Genomic DNA, 24,621 nt, shown 5'->3' with positions numbered 1-24,621 from the left:
CAGTACAGCCTTTCATTCACAGACAGATGGAAGACCGAGAGAGTCAATCAGATTCTGGAGGACATGTTGAGAACTTGTGCGCTAGATTACGGATCTAGTTGGGAAGAAAATTTGCCTTATGCAGAGTTCTCTTACAACAACAGCTATCAAGCCAGTTTGAAGATGGCCCCTTTCGAAGCTTTGTACGGAAGGAGATGCAGAACACCATTGTTATGGGATAAAGTTGGAGACTGTCAGTTGTTTGGACCAGATTTAATTAAAGAGTCTGAAGAGAAGGTCAAGTTGATTCGTGATAGACTCAAGGTAGCCCAGTCCAGGCAGAAGAGCTATGCGGATTCTAAACGCAAGGAGACAGTTTACGAAGTCGGAGACAGAGTTTATCTTCGAGTGTCCCCACTTCGAGGAGTTAAGCATTTTGGAGTTAAGGGAAAGTTAGCACCACGTTTTGTGGGACCATACAAAGTTTTGGAACGTATGGGAGAAGTTGCTTACAAGTTGGAATTGCCCGAAGGGTTGTCAGGAGTTCACGATGAGTTCCACGTTTCACAGTTGAAGAAGTGCCATGCAGAGATGGCCGATATCCCTCTGAGAGATACAGTGCCACAGGAAGCGATTCAGTTGGATAGTAATTTGACCTACGAGGAGAAACCAGTGAAGATTCTCGAGTTTGCCAGACGAGTCATGTGCAACAAGGTTATCAAGTTCTGCAAGGTCCAGTGGAGCCACCATACCGAAGATGAAGCCACCCAGGAACAAGAGGAATACCTACTCACCTATTTTCTAGCCAACCCGAATCTCGAGGGCGAGATTCATCTTAAGGTGGGTAGGTTTGTAAAATCCCAAATTTTCAATTTGGAAAGTTATACATTGGATCATCATTGCATATCATATTTTAATGCATTTTGGCTTGATCCTAGAAATTCTACGCAACTCAAGGACCCACGAAGAGAGTTGGGGATTTCGTAATTTTCATATTTGGGTTTTCTCAAATTTTGAAAAGAGGATCAATTGGTTTTGATTATTTTTCTTTCCTAATATTTCTAAAATAAAAATATATGAGAGGAGATAAAATGATTTCTCCAAAATAAATGAAATATTAGAGGAAAATATTAAAATCAAATAATTGTTTTTATTTGGATTTTATTGCAATTTTATTTGAATTAGAAAAATTGAAGGTTTTCAAAATTGCATTTTTAGGCCAAGAAAATGTTCATCTTGTTCTAAATATTTTATTTACACGGTGAAAATTTGTTTTGGCATTTTTAGATTTTTATTTATTTTTCTAGGATTTATTTTTGGCGGATTCTTATTTAAAAAAACTTTGCGCGCCCGACTGGGCCAGTGGCCCAGCCGAGCCAGGCTGACCTCGCCAGCTTCCGTCCCGCCCGACCGACTTCGACCGGAGTTCGGCCGGAGCACGCCGCTGCCACCGAGTCCGGGAAGGACTCCTCCTCCTCGCCCCCTTCCCCAAGCCGCCAGACCCCCCCTCTTTAAATACCCCAGCCCCACCGCCTCACCACCACCCCGCCACCAACGTCGTCGCTGCCACCTTGGACCCGCGCTGCCGCTCCAAGCCGCCGCCGCCCCGGAGCACGAAGCCGTCGCCTCGCCGCCGCCCATTGCCGCCAAGCCACCCGTCGCCGACCCCACCTCGGATCCGCCGCCGCCGCAGCGCCCCACCTCGTCGGAGACGCCGCCGGAGCCGCCGGTCCCGATCCGATCTGATCCACCGCCGGTTTTTTCGGTTTAGGTAAACACCGTTCAGTTTTTATTTAAACCCTAGTTTCGTTTTATTCGTTTAGATCGATTTTCTTTTTCCGGTTTAGTTATTTAGCGGACGTTTGTCCATACGTTCATTTTAACGAACGGTGTTCACTCGTTAGCCACAGACAGAGAACATTTGTTTGTTAGCCTGTTCGTCTGTTTTTCTTTTTCCAGGGTTTTTCCGCGATTATTTTCGATCGCGATTTCTGCCCTGATTTTTGTTTTAGTTTATCTTTTCACTCGTTTATCGGAATCAGGGGATTCAGGCGCCTAGTGTTTTGTCTTGAAGCCATCCTTCTATTTAACCAATTTAAACAAGTTTTTGCTACTGTAAAATTTGACTTAAGTCTAGATTAGTAAACGAAGCTTGTTTCTTTCGCAATTTGAGTTTCGTTGCTTCGTTTGATTTGATTCTTTTTGCAAACTGGAGTTCTTAAGTTGAACTTTCTGGTTAAATCTTTTACTTGAGTTTTACCCGTTCTTCTAGTTGAGTGCTTATTGTATGCTTGTTTGTTTGCGATAGAGTACCCGGGGTGCGAAGCGTGCTTCTACGAGTCTCTAGGTTTCACGGATCATCAGCAAGGCAAGTAACACTTTGATCATACCTCTTTACTACCCAGTTTTATTGCATTAGATCAATCCTCAAACAATTGCATGGTTAGGATCTGTTTAACATGTGGGTTTTGGAAAGTAGATGAGGTAGTACCTATTGTCATGTTTATTATCAAACCTTTGGGAGTTAGTTCTACGTTGCTTATACTGTTATGTTGTGCTTGTAGATGTGGATTGGGTGAGTGCATCCATGACAAATATGAGTATTGTTATTTAATGGTTAACTTAAGGTGGCTACTTTAACACACATCTGGGTGGACCGAGGCACCTGGGGAACCCAGTGTTGCCTATATTTTTGGAAATCCAGTGTACCGTGTAATTCTCATATGGACGGCCACCCAGGCTCAAAGGGATCATAAGATTATTCATGCTAGAAACTTTCGTGTGCAGCCATAAGCTATTATGGGCTTTAGCATAGTTGCGTAAGTTGCAAGATCTCTTTCAGTGGTGGGCTAGCAGATGTAGGGGAAAGTAGGTGTAACTGTCCACCCGGAGTAAAGAGTTATTGCTTCAGAAAGACTGTGTCTCGTTTCTCCGACCATGGATGTATTCGAGTCTTGTGGGAAAAAAATGCGCAAACCTCTGCAGAGTGTACAAACTAATCGTGGTTAGCCGTGTCCCCGGTTATGGACGTTTTGAGTATCTAGTTCTTGGATTGTCATGTGGATCTCATCACTCTTAATATAATTTGATTGAGTTTAATGATGATGCTTAATTGGGATTGAGTTGGGTGAACCTTCTCAATGTTTAACAACCACCATGATAGTTAAATAAAATTTATTCCTTTGTTGTAGGGAAAAATTGTCTTTATGCAAAACTGTAACCATAGAGCTTTCCACCGGCCATATATGCATGTAGTGATAGCATTATTCTGTTCATTGCTCTCTATGTGTCATATTGCCAGCATATTCCATGTGCTAACCTGTTTCAGGCTGCAACGTTCATGTTGCAGACTTTTCAAACGACGAGTAAGATGCCTTAGGTCGTGATCTTTCACTCAGTGATGCCGTTGGAGTTGATGGACTCACTGTATCTTCCAAGTCTTCCGTTGTTATCGATATTATATGGCATTAAGCCATATTTATTGTAATAAGTTCTCTTTTGAGACAATCGATGTAATAAGTGTGTGATTGCTACTCTGTTATAAATCCTTCAAGTACTGTGCGTCTCAGCATTACCGATCCAGGGATGACACTGATGCACAAAGATCGGACTGTTTGAGGTCTGGTCGCTACAACAATCCTCCACATTTAACATGCCTTGCAACTTTTGTAGTGATTTTTTTATCCGCAAATGCTTAGGTCGGCCGAACATGCGTTCGATGGGTGATGTCGTCGCCTAGTTGTGGCAAGGTCTAAGAGTTTTCTTCCTTTTTTCTTTTATTTTTTTGTTAAATTATTTTTCTCCTTTTTTGGACTTTATCATTCTTTATGAAGCCTATTTTTTTAAAAAAAAATCTAGAATCTCAAAAAATTCCCCCCTTTTAAAAAAATTATTCACAAATTTAACAAATGTTTGCAATTCAATGAAAGTTGATAAATTTTAATTAATATTACGTCGTTAGCAATCTGTGGTCAAATTTTTCTTAAATTATTGGGAAATTGTAAACAAAATGGAAATAGTGTTCAAGTTTGTAAAATTTTCATACACAATTTGATATTTCAAGTTGTTGAAAATTTTGAAGAAATGGTTAGGATATGAGAAAATGTTCATGTTGATTGGGGGCATTTCATGACAAATTGTTGACATTTTTTCATGCATGAAATGATAGCAAATTTTGACAGCGGGTGGGCATATTCATACTAGTTATCGCTGCAAAATTTGAACAAATTCGGACACCGAACACACATTGTGTCACGGCCGGCTTGTATTTTAGGGTTTTTTCACTAGGAAAATGCTAGAAATTGAATAAAATGTCAGGTATCAATGAAACTTGGCAGGGATGCTTTCCATGGTGATGCCATTGTGTAGAAAAATTTGGTCTGCTTGGTGGAGGTGAAAAAAAAGTGCTTCGAAACTTGCCCTACCGGCCTACCCGAACGGTTCAGGTTGCACATGGTGTATTTCTAGCTATACATGAAATGATACCAAATTTTGCCAGTAGGTGGGCATACCCATGGTAGTCTCCCACGCAAAAATTGCAGGAATATGGACACATAATGCACATTGTGTCACGACCGGCTAGTATTTTAGGGCTTTTGATTGAGAAAACTCTAAAAATTGTATAAAATGTCAGATATCGACGGAACTTGGCAGGGATGCTTCCATGGTGATGCCATTGTCTGAAGAAAAAAAATTTGGGTTCCTTTGTTGGAGGTAAAACAAAAAGTTCTTCGAAACTTGCCCTGACGGCCTACCCGAACGGTCCTGGTTGTATATGATGTTTTTCTTGCCATGCATGAAATGACATCAAATTTTGCCAGAAGGTGGGCATACTCATGATAATCACCCACGCAAAATTTGAACCAATCCAGACGCCGAACACACGTTATGTCATGACCAGCTAGTATTTTAGGATTTGTTTCATCGGAAAAACCCTAGAAATTGCATAAAATATCATATATCAACAAAAATTGGCAGGGATACTTCCCATGGTGATGCCATTGTGTGGAAAAAATTTGGTTCTATTTTTGTGGAGGTGAAAAAAGTATTCCGAGACTTGCCCTATCGGTCTACCCGAACTGTTAAGGGTGTACATATGGTGTATTTCTTTCCATACATGAAACGCCACCAATTTTTTGTCAATAGGTGGGCATGCCCAGGGTAGTCCCCCATGCAAATTTTGAACGAATCCGGACACTGAACTCACATTGCATCACGGATAGCCGATATTTTACGATTTTTCACCGAGAAAATCCTAATTTTTTTTATAAAATGTCGGATATCACGAAACATGGCAGGGATGCTTTCCATGGTGATGCCTTTGTGTCGAAATAATTTGGGTCCATTTGGTGAAGGTAAAAAAAGTGCTTCGAGACTTGCCCTATCGGCCTACCCGAATGGTCCAGGTTGTACATGGTGAATTTCTTGCCATGCATGAAACGACATGAAATTTTTCCAGTAGGCGGGCATGCCCATGATAGTCCTTCATGGTGTATTTCTTTCCATACATGAAATGACACCAAATTTAGCCAGCAGGTGGGCATGCCCATGGTAGTCCCCCATGTAAAATTTGAACGAATTCGGACCGAACACACATTGTGTCATGATTGGTTAGTATTTTAGAGTTTTTTCACCAGAAAAACCCCAAAAATTGTATAAAATGTCAGATTTTTATGAAAGTTGGCAGGGATGCATGTTTGCCATGGTGATACAATTGTGTGGAAATAATTTTTAAGTATTTACCCGGACATGCTACATTTAACATGGAGTTTTTTGGACGTTCTTGAAATGACCACAACTTTGGTGAGTAGGTGGATATGCCCATGGTAGACATTCATGTCAGGTATGAAGAACAAAGTTATTTAAATACATAATATAAACAGGTACCTAAATTTATTATGTTAATATTTTAACATAGCTAATAAATACAAAGGAATTGAAAATAATTTGCTTTTCTAAAATAATTTATTAAATATTTCAAACAAAAAATTAAAATCACAAAATTGGACAGTACTTAAAACTTTTATTTTGGCATTCCAAAAAATATTTTGTTTTTTGAACAAGTTTCAAAAAGAACAATAAATTTTAAAAACTAGGAAAATTAATTAACAAAAAGGCAAATAAAAACGAAAAATAGAAATAAAAATGGTTAGTATTTGGCCCAACTAGGTGACGGCATCGCTTTCGTCACGCATAGCGCTCACGGATTTTGAAAAAGTTCAATGATTCAAAAAATGTTCCTATTCTCAAAATTGATTCACAAATTCAAAAAATGTACCTATTTTCAATATGTGTTCACAAACTGAAAAAATGTTCCCTTTTTTAAAACTTGTTCAGAAACTCATTTTTTGGTATGTTTCAAATAATGTTTGTACTTCCAGAAATTGTTCCTATTTTAAAAGCAATCTACACATATAAAAAATATTCGGGGAAATTTACAAAAAATTATATTAATTTGTTTCGTATTTTTCTGTTTTTTGAACTTCCAAATTTATATTGTTTAAAAATGTTTGAAATTTTAAAAAATGTTCCTGTTAACAGTTGTGTTCGCTCTTTTTAAAAAGTGTTCATGTTTTGACATTCTGAGGAATTTTGGAAGACACAATTTTTTTTAAAAATCTGCAGTTCTTTTCAAAATACTAATATTTTCAAGTTTTTGAATTTTCTAAAATAGAACATTTTTTGAAATTTTGAACAAAACTATGTCTATGGCATCGTCTATTTCAGGAGCTCCTGGCCAGCACTTTAAACTTTGGTTAGGAAACTGACGCTCGTGGGCATGCCAGCAGGCCGTGGCACAATATTGCGCAAGCTCGCTAGCCCGCTCACCAGCTTTGCACGCTCGCTCGCTTTGCCAGTTAGCTCGGAAAAAAGTTAATGAATTTGAAAAGTTAAGAAGTTTCAAATATAGTTCATGAATTTGAAAATTGTTCATGAGTAAAATTTTATAAAGTTTATAAATTTAAAGAAAGTTCATAAGTTTGAAAGCTATTTTTTGAATTTTAAAAATTTATGAGTTAAAAAATTAAACATACTATGAATTTGAAAAAAAAAATAATGAATTTGATAAAGTTCACCAGTTAAAATTTTGAAATATACATAAGTTTCTTAAAAATTCATGTTTGGAAAATGTTCACAAATCTGGAAATTGTTTGCGTATTTGGAAAACCGTTTCTCGATTTTTTCAAAGGAAATTTAAAATAAATATGGGAAAATAAATATAAAACAACAACCAAAAAAGGAGAAGAAAAAACCGAGCGGAAACCATGTGTAAAAATACGAAAAGAAAAATAGCACGGAAAAACCATGCAGATAGAAACCGGAATTACCCCTGAAAAAAATCCAAACCGGAATTGTAGACACCAAGACGTAAAAGAAGTGCAATTCTACACGATAAGTTATGTATCCGAGTTGGTTACTATGTTGAGAAATAACCTGGCGGTATTTGGTTCGAATCTCGGATAGCGCAATATTGGCTATGGAAAAGTATTTTTACAACCTATGGTGATTTTTGAGATTCCGCCATCCTTCAAACCAAGCCAAAAGATACTGCACTTGGGACCTTTAGGCTTCGCTCGGTTGGTTCATTCCCACAGGGAACCAACTCAAGAATTGGGTTGATCTCCTAGTGTCACCCAACCGCCACTAAGGCACCAGGGCCAGATGGTTTTCCAGCGCAGTTCTACCAAAAGCATTGGGATGTATGCGGGGATGATGTGACAAATATCGTACTCAGGATCGTTAGAGGGGAGGAGAGCCCTGAATGCATCAATGATACTATCCTTGTCCTCATCCCAAAGGTAAACAACCCTACCCTTCTGTCACAATTCAGGCCCATTAGCTTGTGCAATGTATTGTACAAGATTGCCTCCAAGGTAGTGGCCAACAGACTAAAGCACGTATTGCCAGATATAATTACACAGGAGCAGTCTGTGTTTGTGCCAGGAAGTATGATAATAGACAATATCATTTTTGCTTATGAGTGTCTGCATTTTATGAAGCGGAGTAGGTCAAAGAATAATAGTTTCTGTGCCCTCAAGTTGGATATGATGAAGGCTTATGACATATTGGAGTGGACTTACCTTAAGGCCATTATGATTAAGCTCGGTTTTGCACAAGCATGGGTTGATACAGTCATGTCTATGGTTACTTCAGTATCTTTTTCAGTATTGTTCAATGGGGAGAAGCTCGAGAGTTTCAAACCATCGAGAGGGATTCTGCAGGGAGATCCAATCTCCCCTTACCTTTTCTTGATTGCAGCAGAGGGCCTTTCGTGCCTCCTGAAATCCAGTTCTCAATCATCAGTATTGGCAGGTATTAGAGTGGCGCCCACGGCACCAGCCGTGAACCATCTTTTGTTTGCAGATGACAACCTGTTGTTATTCAAGGCTAGTGTGGAGGGTGCAGAGAGGGTATCAAACCTACTGGATACCTATTGTCAAGCTTCCGGACAAAAAGTTAACAATGCTAAGTCATCTATATTTTTCAGTAAGGTGTGCCCACAGTTGGTGAGAGAAGGAGTGAAAAACAAAATTCAAGTGCAGAATGAATCGCTCAGTGAGTGCTATTTGGGTATGCCTATGGATGTGGGGCACTCGAAGAACGGCACGTTTAAATATCTGAGGGATAGAGTATGGGAGAAGGTGAAAGGATGGATGAGAAAATTGTTGTCTGCAGCAGGAAAAGAAGTTCTCACAAAATCAGTAGCACAGGCTATTCCGGTGTTCTCTATGGCTTGCTTTAGACTGCCTAGAGGTTTACGCGACAACATCACATTCATAATAAGGCAGTTTTGGTGGGGAAGCAAGAGGGGAAAGTGAAAGCCTGCATGGGTCGCATGGGATACGATGACAATGCCAAAATACATGGGAGGAATGGGATTTCGGGATCTGGACCTATTCAACTTATCACTTTTAGCCAGGCAAGCGTCGAGAGTAATGAACGAACCAAACCCTATGAGCGCAAGAATTTTAAAGGCGGTTTATTTCCCTAACAGCTCACTGCTGGAGGCAGAATTGGGTTCCCATCCTTCACAGATTTGGAGGGCCTTGCTTGATGGGAGAGATGTCCTTGCACAAGGAATAATTAAGCGTATTGGAGATGGAGAGGATACAAGCATATGGAGCCATAATTGGATTCCCTGGGAGAACTACAAGAGGCCAATTACTTCTCTTGTTCATAATCCACCACAAAGAGTAACCGAGCTTATTGAAACTACTACAACATCATGGAGAGAAGAGTTAGTTCGGCCTACCTTTACTCCTTTTGACGCAGAAGCGAACCTCAAGATCCCGTTATGCAACAGAAGAGTAGATGACTTTTGGGCCTGGAGTGAAGAACCACGGGGTTGTTTCTCTGTTGGCTCCGCGTATCGCATGCTAGTCAGGAAAAAGCTGAATCGCGAGGCATGGCTGAAGACCGAGAGGGGTCGTCACATATTGAGGCGCAAGGCAGGGAGTGGAAGGCTTTCTGGAAGATCTCAGTGCCGTTGAAACTAAAGGTGTTTCTATGGCGTTTGGCGAAGAGTTCAATCCCATTAGGTGAGGTACTACACAGAAGAAACTTGTCCATAACCTCTTCTTGTCAGTTATGTGGTGCTCAGGACACGTGGAGACATGCACTATTGGATTGCCCTATGTCCAGGAGTACTTGGGCGCTATCTTCTGACACCATTCTAGAGCAAATGAGCATAAACCAACAAGAAAGCGCACGACAATGGATTTTTGCCATGGGGGATGTTTTAACATCAGAGGATTTTATCATCCTAGTAACTACCCTATGGGCCATCTGGTCTGCACGGAGGAAGGCGATCTACGAAGAAATATTCCAGAGTCCCATATCAATACATGGATTTATCCAGTCGTACTTAAAGGAGATACATGCAATATCGGAGAAGAAAGAGGTACAAAGGACGACAATGACGAGGCGAGCAGGATGGATTGCGCCACCAGAACACTATGCCAAAGTGAATGTTGATGCGGCAGTCAGGAGATCGGGTCTTCACGGAGCGGTATGTGTTTCAAAACACAGCAGATCCAACTACACTCGAGGCTCTAGCAATAAGGGAAGGCATGGCATTAGCCCGGGATCTGAGTGAACATTCTGTTCATTTGGCATCTGATCGTAAGGGAGTGGTACAAGAGATCAAAGAAGGAAGTGGTGCTCGCTATGGGGCAATTATTAAGGAGATTCGTTTGAATTTTTCGTTATTTACATCTTGTAATATAGTGCATGAGTTTAGGAGCTCAAATGTTGATGCTCACAACTTAGCGAAGCATGCGTTAAGATTAGCGCCTGGCCGCCATGTGTGGTTCGGCCAGACGGAAGGTATTCCCTTCGTCCATGTAAACACTGTGACGGCCTAAAAAAAACCAACCGCCACCTGTTCCTTAACTGCCAATCCCCACCAACCTTTGCATCTTAAACTCTGTTCTGTTGCTACACAAGGAATCAAATAGGTACATACAGCATAAGCAAATAGATACATGTGAAGATGGAATCAAATAGGTACATACAACATAATGCAGGATCGCTCTTCTTTTGTTTACATCTTCTTACATCGGTTGCTTGTTTGGCTTCTCTTTCTGTTTCTTTTCTGACTTCTTTTTGTCACTCAGGGAGTATTTGCCACTCTCCTAATTGAAGTAGAAAGTTGTGAACTGCACGAACCTTAGAAAATAACATGGTCAGTTGTAGGATGGCCAGCCTAGGGGTGAAATCATGAAGTTGCATGACAGGACTGCCTACCATGATAGCAGTTCATTAATTGGTGAAAAACAGTACACCCAAAACTATACAATAATATTAACGGAGGGAGTACTAATAAGTCAGATGATGCATTATCCGTTGTTTGAGGCTTGTACTGCATGAATTTCATTAATTTTGATTTGCGACTGACTATCTAACTCGCACGTTTATAGAAGTAAAACCTATAAGCTGCAAACCAGATGCATCTGTTTTATTCTCCATGAGCGCTCATATGTCCATGACATTAAAGAATACTAGATGACTCGTTGCGCCAATGGCGCAAAGGCCGAAAGGACGCTGAGTCTTATGAGAATATTTAGACACCCAAGTCGAAAACCAAATGTGGCCAACACTCCCGCATCCTCTGCTTGAAAGCCGGCTTTGCTTGGAAGCTGCCTTTTCTCACCGGATCTAACATAGGTACATGATTCTTCAAGAGCAAATTTCAAAGAAAATATAAAGCATGGAAGGCTTTAAGTTATACTATTGAGACCAAACCACCATATCTTCATTTAGTTTCGTTGGAAATCTAAAGGTCTAAGAGGATGATACATGTGAGAAGCTGTGAATCCACAACAAAAAATAAACTAACTTCCAAACAAACATTTCAAGTTTGGAAGCCACAAAAAGCAGCCCAGATCTCTTGTTGTAGTGCAGGTACATGTCCTTAATCCTACATCCACAACCCATAATTTTTCAACACCTAAATCCACGAAATCCAACCGAAGGAAATCATGGCAGAAACATGCGTCGTGGCTTACGTCTCCGAGAAGGACTTCTTGGCATTCTTGTGCAGGTTGGACACAGCAATCCTCCTGCGAGCTGCAGAAGAACCACACAGGCACCTTCCTTCACCTTGCCCTTTGGGAGGAGGGGGGCACCACTTGCAGGCTTTGCGAACGTCGCCGGCGAGAGCGTGCAGCAAAGGGCGTCGAGAGTGGCAGCAGCCTCCGCCTCGGCACAGGCATAGTGGTCGCGCGACTCGAGGCAGCACACCAAGCGGTCACGCTGGAGTAGCACGCTATGCACAGATGTGTAGGCAAGTAACAAAGATTGGTCAAAGGGAAACAAATTATCCAAAAGAAGAAAGGTTTTATATATTTTCAACGTACCCAGACATAAAATCAGATGCTTCTTGATTAACAAAATGAACACACAATTAAGCAGTCATAGGAGGTGTACAATCATGTACTGACAAAAATCAGAGGGGTTAGATTATGTTCAAATGAGATAAATCTGTCGGGGAACGTAGCAGAAATTCAAAATTTTCCTACGTGTCACCAAGATCTATCTATGGAGAAACCAGCAACGAGGGGAAGGAGAGTGCATCTACATACCCTTGTAGATTGCTAAGAGGAAGCGTTCAAGAGAACGGGGTTGAAGGAGTCGTACTCATCGTGATCCAAATCACCAGAGATCCTAGTGCCGAATGAACGACACCTCCGCGTTCAACACACGTGCAGCCCGGTGACGTCTCCCACGCCTTGATCCAGCAAGGAGAGAGGGAGAGGTTGAGGAAGACTCCGTCCAGCAGCAGCACAACGGCGTGGTGGTGATGGAGGAGCGTGGCAATCCTGCAAGGCTTCGCCAAGCACCGCGGGAGAGGAGGAAGAAGAGAGGTAGGGCTGCGCCAGGGAGAGGTCAAACTCATCTGTTGGCAGCCCCAAAACCCTCAAGTATATATAGGGGGAGAGGGGGGGCTGCGCCCCCACCTAGGGTTCCACCCTAGGGGCGGCGGCCAGCCCAAGATCCCATCTGGGGGGCGGCCAAGGGGGGAGAGGGGAAACTTGCCCCCCAAGTTAGGTGGGTGCGCCCCCTCCCCAAACCCTAGGCGCCTTGGGCCCTTGTGGGAGGGCGCACCAGCCCACCTGGGCTGGCCCCCTCCCACACTTGGCCCATGATGCCCTCCGGGGATCCTGGCCCCACTTGGTGGACCCCCAGGACCCTCCCGGTGGTCCCGGTACATTACCGATAAAACCCGAAACTTTTCCGGTGACCAAAACAGGACTTCCCATATATAAATCTTTACCTCCGGACCATTCCGGAACTCCTCGTGACGTCCGGGATCTCATCCGGGACTCCGAACAACATTCGGTAACCACATACAGACTTCCTTTATAACCCTAGCATCATCGAACCTTAAGTGTGTAGACCCTACGGGTTCGGGAATCATGCAGACATGACCGAGACATTCTCCGGTCAATAACCAACAGCGGGATCTGGATACCCATGTTGGCTCCCACATGTTCCACGATGATCTCATCGGATGAACCACGATGTCAAGGACTCAAACGATCCCATATACAATTCCCTTTGTCTAACGGTATTGTACTTGCCCGAAATTCGATTGTCGGTATACCGATACCTTGTTCAATCTCGTTACCGGCAAGTCTCTTTACTCGTTCCGTAACACATCATCCCGTGATCAACCCCTTGGTCACATTGTGCACATTATGATGATGTCCAACCGACTGGGCCCAGAGATACCTCTCCGCTTACATGGAGTGACAAATCCCAGTCTCGATTCGTGCCAACCCAACAGACACATTTGGAGATACCTGTAGTGCACCTTTATAGCCACCCAGTTACGTTGTGACGTTTGGTACACCCAAAGCATTCCTAGGGTATCCGGGAGTTGCACAATCTCATGGTCTAAGGAAATGATACTTGACATTAGAAAAGCTTTAGCATACGAACTACACGATCTTTGTGCTAGGCTTAGGATTGGGTCTTGTCCATCACATCATTCTGCTAATGATGTGATCCCGTTATCAACGACATCCAATGTCCATGGTCAGGAAACCGTAACCATCTATTGATCAACGAGCTAGTCAGCTAGAGGCTTACTAGGGACATAGTGTTGTCTATGTACCCACACATGTATCTGAGTTTCCTATCAATACAATTATAGCATGGATAATAAACGATTATCATGAACAAGGAAATATAATAATAACTAATTTATTATTGCCTCTTGGGCATATTTCCAACAATCTCCCACTTGCACTAGAGTCAATAATCTAGTTCACATCGTCATGTGATTAACACTCACACGTCACATCGCCATGTGACCAACATCCAAAGAGTTTACTAGTGTCATTAAACTAGTTCACATCATCATGTGATTAAGACTCAATGAGTTCTGGGGTTTGATCATGTTTTGCATGTGAGAGAGGTTTTAGTCAAAGGGTCTGCAACTTTCAGATCCGTATGTACTTCGCAAATCTCTAGGTCATTCTGTAAATGCTGCTTCCACGCTCCACTTGGAGCTATTCCAAATGGTTGCTCCACTATACGTATCCGGTTTGCTACTCAGAGTCACTCGGATAGGTGTTGAAGCTTGCATCGACGTAACCCTTTACGCCGAACTCTTTATCACCTCCATAATCGAGAAACATGTCCTTATTTACTCCAAGGAAAATTTTGACCGCTGTCCAATGATCCTTTCCTAGATCATTCTTGTACCCCTTGACTGACTCATGGCAAGGCACACTTCCGGTGCGGTACACAGCATGGCATACTATAGAGCCTACATCTGAAGCATAGGGGACGACCTTCGTCCTTTCTCTCTATTCTGCCGTGGTCGAGCTTTAATTCTTAACTTCGTACCTTACATCTCAGGCAAGAACTCCTTCTTTGACTGATCCATCTTGAACACCTTCAAGATCATGTCAAGGTATATGCTCATTTGAAAGTACCATTAAGCGGTTTTGATCTATCCTCATAGATCTTGATGCTCAATGTTCAAGTAGCTTAATCCAGGTTTTCCCTTGAAAAACACTTTTCAAATAACCCTATATGCTTTTTAGAAATTCTACATCATTTCTAATCAACAATATGTTTACAACATATACTCATCAGAAATTCTATAGTGCTCCCACTCACTTCTTTGGAAATACAAGTTTCTCATAAACTTTGTATAAACCCAAAATCTTTGATCATCTTATCAAAGAGCATATTCCAACTCCGAGATGCTTACTCCAGTCCATGGAAGGATCGCTGGAGCTAGCATACCTTTTAGCATCCTTAGGATCGACAAAACCTTTCTGATTGTATCACATACATCCTTTACTTACGAAATCTGGTAAGGAAACTCGTTTTGACATCCATCTGCCAGATTTCATAAATGCAGCTAATGCTAACATGATTCTGACGGACTTAAGCATCGCTACGGATGAGAAAATATCATCGTAGTCAACTCCTTGAACTTGTGAAAAACTCTTCGCCACAAGTCGAGCTTCATAGACGGTGACATTATCGTCCACGTCCGTCTTCTTCTTAAAGATCCATTTATCTCAATGGCTTGCCGATCATCGGGCAAGTCCACCAAAGTCCATGCTTTGTTCTGATACATGGATCCTTTCTCGGGTTTCATGGTTTCTAACCATTTGTTGGAATTTGGGCCCACCATCGCTTCCCGATAGCTCGTAGGTTCATTGTTGTGTAGCAACATGACCTTCAAGACAGGATTACTGTACCACTCTGAAGTAGTATGCATCCTTGTCACCCTACGAGGTACGGTAGTGACTTGATCCGAAACTTCATGATCACTATCATAAGCTTCTACTTCAATTGGTGTAGGTGCCACAGGAACAACTTCCTGTGCCCTGCTGCACACTGGTTGAAGTGATGGTTCAATAACCTCATCAAGTCTCCACCATCCTCCCACTCAATTCTTTCGAGAGAAACTTTTCCTCGAGAAAGGACCCGTTTCTAGAAACAATTACTTTTGCTTCCGGATCTAAGATAGGAGGTATACCCAACTGTTTTTGGGTGTCCTATGAAGATGCATTTTATCCGCTTTGGGTTCGAGCTTATCAACCTGAAACTTTTTCACATAAGCGTCGCAGCCCCAAACCTTTACGAAACGACAACTTAGGTTTCTCCAAACCATAGTTCAAACGGTGTCGTCTCAACGAAATTACATGGTGCCCTATTAAAGTGAGTGTGGTTGTCTCTAATGCCTAACCCATGAACGATAGTGGTAATTCGATAAGAGACATCATGGTACGCACCATATCTAATAGGGTGCAACTATGATATTCGGACACACCATCACACTATGGTGTTCCAGGCGGTATTAATTGTGAAACAATTTCCATAATGTCTTAATTGCGTGCCAAAGCTCGTAACTCAGATACTCATCTCTATGATCATATCATAGACATTTTATCCTCTTGTCACGATGATCTTCAACTTCACTCTGAAATTACTTGAACCATTCAATAATTCAGACTTGTGTTTCATCAAGTAAATATACTCAGTATCTACTCAAATCATCCGTGAAGTAAGAACATAACGATATCCACTACGTGCCTTAGCACTTATTGGACTGCACACATCAAAATGTATTATTTCCAACAAGTTGCTATCTTGTTCCATCTTACTGAAAACGAGGCTTTTCAGTCATCTTGCCCATGTGGTATGATTTGCATATCTCAAGTGATTCAAAATCAAGTGAGTCCAAACAATCCATCTGCATGGAGTTTCTTCATGCGTATACACCAATAGACATGGTTCGCATGTCTCAAACTTTTCAAAAATGAGTGAGTCCAAAGATCCATCAACATGGAGCTTCTTCATGCGTTTTATACCAATATGACTTACATGGCAGTGCCACAAGTAAGTGGTACTATCATTACTATCTTATATCTTTTGGCATGAAAATGTGTATCACTACGATCGAGATTCAATACACCATTCCTTTAGGTGCAAGACCATTGAAGGTATTATTCAAATAAATAGAGTAACCATTATTCTCCTTAAATGAATAACCGTATTGCATTAGACACAATCCAATCATGTCTATGTTCAACGCAAACACCGGATGACAATTATTCAGGTTTAATACTAATCTCGATGGTAGAGGGAGCGTGCGATGTTTGATCACATCAAACTTGGAAACACTTCCAACACATATCGTTAGTTCTCCTTTAGCTAGTCTCTGTTTATTCCGTAGCTCTTTTATTTCGAGTTACTAACACTTAGCAACTGAACCTGTATCTAATACCCTGGTGCTACTAGGAGTACTAGTAAAGTACACATTTAATTCAATGTATATCCAATATACTTCTATCGACCTTGCCAGCCTTCTCATCTACCAAGTATCTAGGGTGGTTCTGCTTCAGTGTCCGTCCCTCTCATTAAAGAAGCACTTAGTCTCGGGTTTGGGTTCTACCTTGGGTTTCTTCACTAGAGCAGCAACTGTTTTGCCATTTCATGAAGTATCCCTTGTTGCCCTTTCCCTTCTTGAAACTAGTGGTTTTACCAACCATCAACAATTGATGCTCCTACTTGACTTCTACTTTCGCGGTGTCAAACATCACGAACACTTCAAGGATCATCATATCTATCCCTGATATGTTATAGTTCATCACGAAGCTCTGGCAGCTTGGTGGCAATGACTTTCAAGAAACATCACTATCTCATCTGGAAGATCAACTCCCACTCGATTCAAGTGATTGTTGTACTCAGACAATATGAGCACAAGCTGAACGATTGAGATTTTCTCCCTTAGTTTGCGGGCTAAGAAAATTGTCGGAGGTCTTATACCTCTTGACGTGGGCACGAGCCTGAAATCCCAATTTCAGCCCTCGAAACATCTCATATGTTCCGCGATGTTTCGAAAACGTCTTTGGTGCCTCAACTCTAAACCGTTTAACTAAACTATCACGTAGTTATCAAAATGTGTATGTCCGATGTTCGAAACATCCACAGACGGCGTTTTGGGTTCAGCACACTGAGCGGTGCATTAAGGACATAAGCTTTCTACCGTCCGCATAATCGCTACTGTCAACTTTCAACTATATTTTCTCTAGGAACATATCTAAACAGTGGAACTAAAGCGCGAACTTACGACATAATTTGCAAAGATCTTTTGACTATGTTCAGGATAATTAAGTTCATCTCATGAACTCCCACTCAGATAGACATCCCTCTAGTCATCTAAGTGATTACATGATCCAAGTCAACTAGACCGTGTCCGATCATCACGTGAGACGAACTAGTCATCGGTGAACATCTTCATGTTGATCGTATCCTCCATACGACTCATGCTCGACCTTTCGGTCTCTTATGTTCCGAGGCCATGTCTGTACATGCTAGGCTCGTCAAGTTAACCTAAGTGTTTCGCGTGTGTAAATCTGGCTTACACTCGTTGTATGTGAACGTAAGAATCCATCACACCCGATCATCACGTGGTGCTTCGAAACGACGAACTTTCACAACGGTGCACAGTTAGGGGGAACACTTTCTTGAAATTTTAATGAGGGATCATCTTATTTACTACCGTCGTTCTAAGCAAATAAGATGCATAAACATGATAAACATCACATGCAATCAAATAGTGACATGATATGGCCAATATCATTTTGCTCCTTTTGATCTCCATCTTCGGGGCTCCATGATCATCATCGTCACCGGCATGACACCATGATCTCCATCATCATGATCTCCATCATCATGTCTCCATAAAGTTGTCTCGCCAACTTATTACTTCTACTACTATGGCTACCGGTTAGCAATAAAGTAAAGTAATTACATGGCGTTGTTCAATGACACGTAGGTCATACAATAAATTAAAGAAAACTCCTATGGCTCCTGTCGGTTGTCATACTCATCAACATGCAAGTCGTGATTCCTATTACAAGAACATGATCAATCTCATACATCACATATCATTCATCACATTCCTTTTTGGCCATATCACATCACATAGCATACCCTGCAAAAACAAGTTAGACGCCCTCTAATTGTTGTTTGCATGTTTTACGTGGCTGCTATGGGTTTCTAGCAAGAACGTTTCTTACCTACGCAAAACCACAATGTGATATGCCAATTGCTATTTACCATTCATAAGGACCCTTTTCATCGAATCCGTTCCGACTAAAGTGGGAGAGACTGGCACCCGCTAGCCACCTTATGCACCAAGTGCATGTCAGTCGGTGGAACCTGTCTCACGTAAGTGTACGTGTAAGGTCGGTCCGGGCCGCTTCATCCCACAATACCGTCCAAACAAGATTGGACTAGTAACGGTAAGCATATTGAACAAAATCAATGCCCACAACTACTTTGTGTTCTACTCGTGCAAAGAATCTACGCAATAAACCTAGCTCTAATACCACTGTCAGGGAAAATACCAGAAATTCAAAATTTTCCTACATGTCACCAAGATCTATATATGGAGAAACCAGCAACGAGGGGAAGGAGAGTGCATCTACATACCCTTGTAGATCGCTAAGCGGAAGCGTTCAAGAGAACGGGGTTGAAGGAGTCGTACTCGTCGTGATCCAAATCACCGGAGATCCTAGTGCTGGACGGACGACACCTCCGCGTTCAACACACGTGCAGCCCGGTGACGTCTCCCATGCCTTGATCCAGCAAGAAGAGAGGGAGAGGTTGAGGAAGACTCTGTCCAGCAGCAGCACAACGGCATGGTGGTGATGGAGGAGCGTGGCAATCCTGCAGGGCTTCGCCAAGCACCGCGGGAGAGGAGGAAGAAGAGAGGTAGGGCTGCGCCAGGGAGAGGTCAAACTCATCTGTTGGCAGCCCCAAAACCCTCAAGTATATATAGGGGGAGAGGGGGGGCTGTGCCCCCATCTAGGGTTCCGCCCTAGGGGCGGCGGCCAGCCCAAGATCCCATCTGGGGGGCGGGCAAGGGGGGGAGAGGGGAAACTTGCCCCCCAAGTTAGGTGGGTGCGCCCCCTCCCCAAACCCTAGGCGCCTTGGGCCCTTGTGGGGGGGGCACCAGCCCATGGGGCTGGCCCCCTCCCACACTTGGCCCATGCTGCCCTCCGGGGATCCTGGCCCCACTTGGTGGACCCCCAGGACCCTCCCGGTGGTCCCGGTACGTTACCGATAAAACCCGAAACTTTTCCGGTGACCAAAACAGGACTTCCCATATATAAATCTTTACCTCCGGACCATTCTGGAACTCCTTGTGACGTCCGGGATCTCATCCGGGACACCGAACAACATTTAGTAACCACATACAAACTTCCTTTATAACCCTAGCGTCATCGAACCTTAAGTGTGTAGACCCTATGGGTTCGGGAATCATGCAGACATGACCGAGACGTTCTCCGGTCAATAACCAACAGCGGGATCTGGATACCCATGTTGGCTCCCACATGTTCCACGATGATCTCATCGGATGAACCACAATGTCAAGGACTCAAACGATCCCGTATACAATTCCCTTTGTCTAACGGTATTGTACTTGCCCGAGATTCGATCGTCGGTATACCGATACCTTGTTCAATCTCGTTACCGGCAAGTCTCTTTACTCGTTCCGTAACACATCATCCCATGATCAACCCCTTGGTCACATTGTGCACATTATGATGATGTCCTACCGAGTGGGCCCAGAGATACCTCTCCGTTTACACGGAGTGATAAATCCCAGTCTCGATTCGTGCCAACCCAACAGACACTTTCGGAGATACCTGTAGTGCACCTTTATAGCCACCCAGTTACGTTGTGACGTTTGGTACACCCAAAGCATTCCTACGGTATCCGGGAGTTGCACAATCTCATGGTCTAAGGAAATGATACTTGACATTAGAAAAGCTTTAGCATACGAACTACACGATCTTTGTGCTAGGCTTAGGATTGGGTCTTGTCCATCACATCATTCTGCTAATGATGTGATCCCGTTATCAACGACATCCAATGTCCATGGTCAGGAAACCGTAACCATCTATTGATCAACGAGCTAGTCAGCTAGAGGCTTACTAGGGACATAGTGTTGTCTATGTACCCACACATGTATCTGAGTTTCCTATCAATACAATTATAGCATGGATAATAAACGATTATCATGAACAAGGAAGTATAATAATAACTAATTTATTATTGCCTCTAGGGCATATTTCCAACAAAATCATCAAGGTTCCGATGACAGAAAATGTTGGGCCCAATGCACTCGTTAATGTTACAGCACACAGGCAAGCTAGACATCTTCGTCTGGAGCGCATACTTTCTTCTTCCTATATATATGAGAAAAAACACGCGCATCAGACTTGAAAGCAACGAGCCTGGAAAAAATTGATGTAGTTCAGAGGAGTAACAAATAAAGGAACACAAAAATTCCAGAAATTGTTCAGGGCCCTTTTTGTTCTGCAGAGATTTTATTTTGTAGAATGGCACTATTCACCACTTGGGGATCACTTATGTCTCATGCAGACTTACGGTTGACATTTTCCATAAACATTTCTCAAGGATTCTTCACTTGTGTAATATGAAATCCTCGTTTCTGAGATGAATAACAGGATATACGCAGAACCTGATTTGAGCAGAATATTTATTCTGAGGATGTTGCGAAACCGTAAGCTTCTGACTGTCCACTACCATGCCAAATACAGTATGAATGACAGTGTCTCCAGTATTTGCCTAAATGAATTGTATGGTTTGAAACAGAGACAACTGAAAGAACAGCGCCAACCTTGGCATCGCAGGGAGACTCGCGTTCCTCCTCCGAATTGTCTGGTTTGGAGCAGCAACGGATCCGAGTTCGCACTGAAACACACATACACAAGAAAACATCTTCAATACCTAATTCAGTATAGGCAACACCTTTTTAATGCATTGGTTCAAAATTTGTGAAAATTACATTACAAATAGTCTAATTTAGTCTGAACATCATTAGAATCCTGTCAAATATTCATAAAATAGCATTAAGTTGACAGAAAATTAATGCTAAGTAGGAGTATATAGTATAGATTATTTTCACCCCCTACTGCATCCCCCCTGCATGGAATGGAAGAGTACCTCCAAAGCACATCAATCCTTAGCCGGTAGTGTCGTGGTTCTAAGTCTGACAGTAGAATGGGGGTAGGTATGGAGAGGCAAGATCCTAGCTATGGAGTAGTTGTACACACGAGTGTTTAACGAGTTCAGGCCCTTCTCTGAGGAAGTAAAAGCCCTACGTCTCGGAGCCCGGAGGCGGTCGACTGGTTTATGTGTATATGAGTTACAGGGGTGTGAACCCTTCTACCAGTGGAGGGGGGTGGCTTATATAGAGGATGCCAGGACCCCAGCCAACCCACGTAGCAGAGGGTTAAAGTACATTAAGGCCGGGCGTTACTGGTAACGCCCTACATAAAGTGTCATCATGACCATTAAGACTACTTAATTACAGACCGTTTGGATACAGAGTAGATCCTGAACTCCTGATGGTCGAGTGAGTCTTCATGGTCGAGTGTCTTCCAGCCGGTCGAGTGGAGTCTCTCTTGGTCGAGTGGAGTCTCTCTTGGTCGACTGGAAGGTAGCTTCGTCTAAGGACGTCCTTGGGTATGGTATCCTAGATAGGTCCATGCCCCTACCCTAGATACATAACATCATCATTAGCCCCCGAATGGATCGAGGTTCGAGTGAGGAAGGAGTTGATGATTTTCTCCGACTTATTTCCTGTGCTTCGATTATGTCATATCTTGGATCGGCGATTTTTCTTTCGGCGTTGACGTCAACTTTTACTTCAGTTGCCTTGATCCATTCTTGTCTTCTGTCGAGTGAACTTTTTGAACTTTGGTGAACTTCCGAGCGACGGATCGCAGGAAAGATATCGTCTGACAGATTGATCTGCTGTTAGCGGATTTTGCGGGATCCAAAATTTGGGAAGCGCGCGAAGCGGGGCGGACCGTGGTAATCAGATGGGATAAGGCGTGGATGCCTCGATTTCTGCGCCGCCTTTTTCGCCACGTATCATGCGTGCGCGACTGTTTCAGGATGTGACAGGATCGACCGGACCCACTCGTCAGCCACTCGGAAGTGCCTTTATATAAAGCGCCGGGGGAGGGTTTTTTGAACAGTGCCTTCCCATTCTTCTCTCCTCCCTCTTTGCCTCCGCCCGCTGCGCCTGCTCTCGCCTCCGCCTATCCACTCCTCGCACGCTTCACCAGCGACAATAGTGAAGGAGAAGACGGCGGCCCTAGAGCGCGCGAAGAAGGCGACGGCGACGGGGAAAGCGAAGGGAAGACCGTCCAGTCGGGGTGGATCTTCTTCAAGGTCCCGCCTGCCAAAGGGTTGGGTCCAAGGGGATTGGATCCGCTCGACCATCACTGAGAAAGATCTCAATGACCTGGCCAATGAGGGACTGATCCCCCACGGGTCAACGAGGCTTCCGGGGACCGAGTGTCAACCGCAGCCGCAGGAGGGTGAGTGTGTTCTCTTAGCCACTCATGTAGACCGTGGTTTTTCTCTGCCGCCGAGTGTTTTCTTCCGGGGGTTTCTGAATTTCTTCGGGGCGCAACTCCACCATTTCACCCCCAATTCCATCGCCTATCTTGCGGCCTTTTTGTCCATGTGCGAGAACTTCCTGGGTTGTCGACCACACTGGGGTCTCTTTAAGCACATATTCACCTGTCGCTCACAGACAGTGAAAAAGGCGAGTCCGGACGATGAGAGGACTAAGGTTATCCAAATGTGCGGTGGTCTTGGGATCCAGATGAGGAATAAGAGTACCTTCCCGGCCATGACCCTTCCTCAGTCGGTCAGAGGGTGGCAGTCGACTTGGTTTTACTGCCAAGACGAGTCGAGCCGGGGCAGTCGACTCGTCTCCCTCCGTTTTCTATGGACCGAGTGGACAAACCCTCTTCTCTGAAAGTGCTTCCTGAGGAGAAAGTTCAGATAAAAATGCTGATGGAGCGCGTAGTCCAACTCGTTAGAGAAGGAGTGACGGGTATGGATCTTCTGGAGGTCTTCCTTAGGCGGCGCATCCAACCACTTCAGTACCGAGGCCATCTGATGTGGATGTATTGTGGGACCGAAGACACCACTCGGGTCCATCCAGAGGCGGTCGACGATGCCACACTGGAGAGGTGGGCGACCGCAATCACCGGGAATAAGGACAACCCTCGAGGGGCCAGGAGGATCCCACCACTCGACTGTAATTACACATCGGACACGGTATGGCCATTTATTTCCAATTGCAACCTTGCTTTATCCATTCTGCTTCGCTGTGAATTGGTTGAGTGATCCTTGTTTTGCTTTGTTGCCTGACAGGCCACCACAGAGTTGTACTCGATGCCCAATGGAGCGCAGACGCCGATTGAAGAGAAGGAAGTGGGGGCGAAAGCCTGGAGGAGTGGGATTCGGATGCTGACGACGATGATGAGGCTGATGACTCTGATGAGGAGGAAGAGGAGGAGGAGAAGGAGGAGGAGGAGGAAGTTGCACCTCCCCGCTCGGAAAGACGCTTGAAGTTTGTCCATGATCCCGCGACTGAGCGTGGTAAGGGGGTCGTAACCGCTACACAGTCGACCAAGCGCCCTCGGACTACTTCTCCGGTGCCGACTAAGAAGGCTCCGAAGCAATCTCGAGTGGCACCGTCGAAACCTGCGAAGGTCTTGCTGAAGATGAAGATGGTGATCCCCACTATCTCAGGGTAATGGTATTCTTGAGTTTTCCCCGTTTCATGAACTTGTTCTTGGTCGACTCATGGGCCAATCGACTGACTTCTGGAACTGCAGTGCTGCTACTTCTGATACTTCGGCCAGGGCTGAAGACCACGAGATGGAGGATGCTGCTACCTCAAAACCTGGTATGACTCTTGTGATGCCGTTTTCAGTCGACTGACTTATTGTCTCTAATTTTGATTCTTTCTACAGCTTCATCTAACATTGTTATTGACCTTCCCGACGACGACGACGAGGAACCACCAAGGCAGAGGAGGAGCAAGAAAGCGTCTGCTGGCAAGGCGACTAAGGATGTGCCAGCACCCGAGACGTTGGTCATGGAGGGAGACAATGTCACTCGGCCTACCGTAACCTTTGCGGTGCCGTTGACGAGTGCTCGCCCTTCGTCGTCGAGTGCTGCTCAACCTTCGCTTTTCTCAACCTACCCCGTTCCAGAAGACCAAGCTAGTGCTGTCAAAGAAGCAATACGCCAAGCGGGGGTCAT

Source organism: Triticum dicoccoides, chromosome 6B (genome assembly GCF_002162155.2).
Source record: "Triticum dicoccoides isolate Atlit2015 ecotype Zavitan chromosome 6B, WEW_v2.0, whole genome shotgun sequence".
NCBI classification, from domain to species: Eukaryota; Viridiplantae; Streptophyta; class Magnoliopsida; order Poales; family Poaceae; genus Triticum; species Triticum dicoccoides.
Note: the sequence above shows the minus strand (reverse complement) of the source record.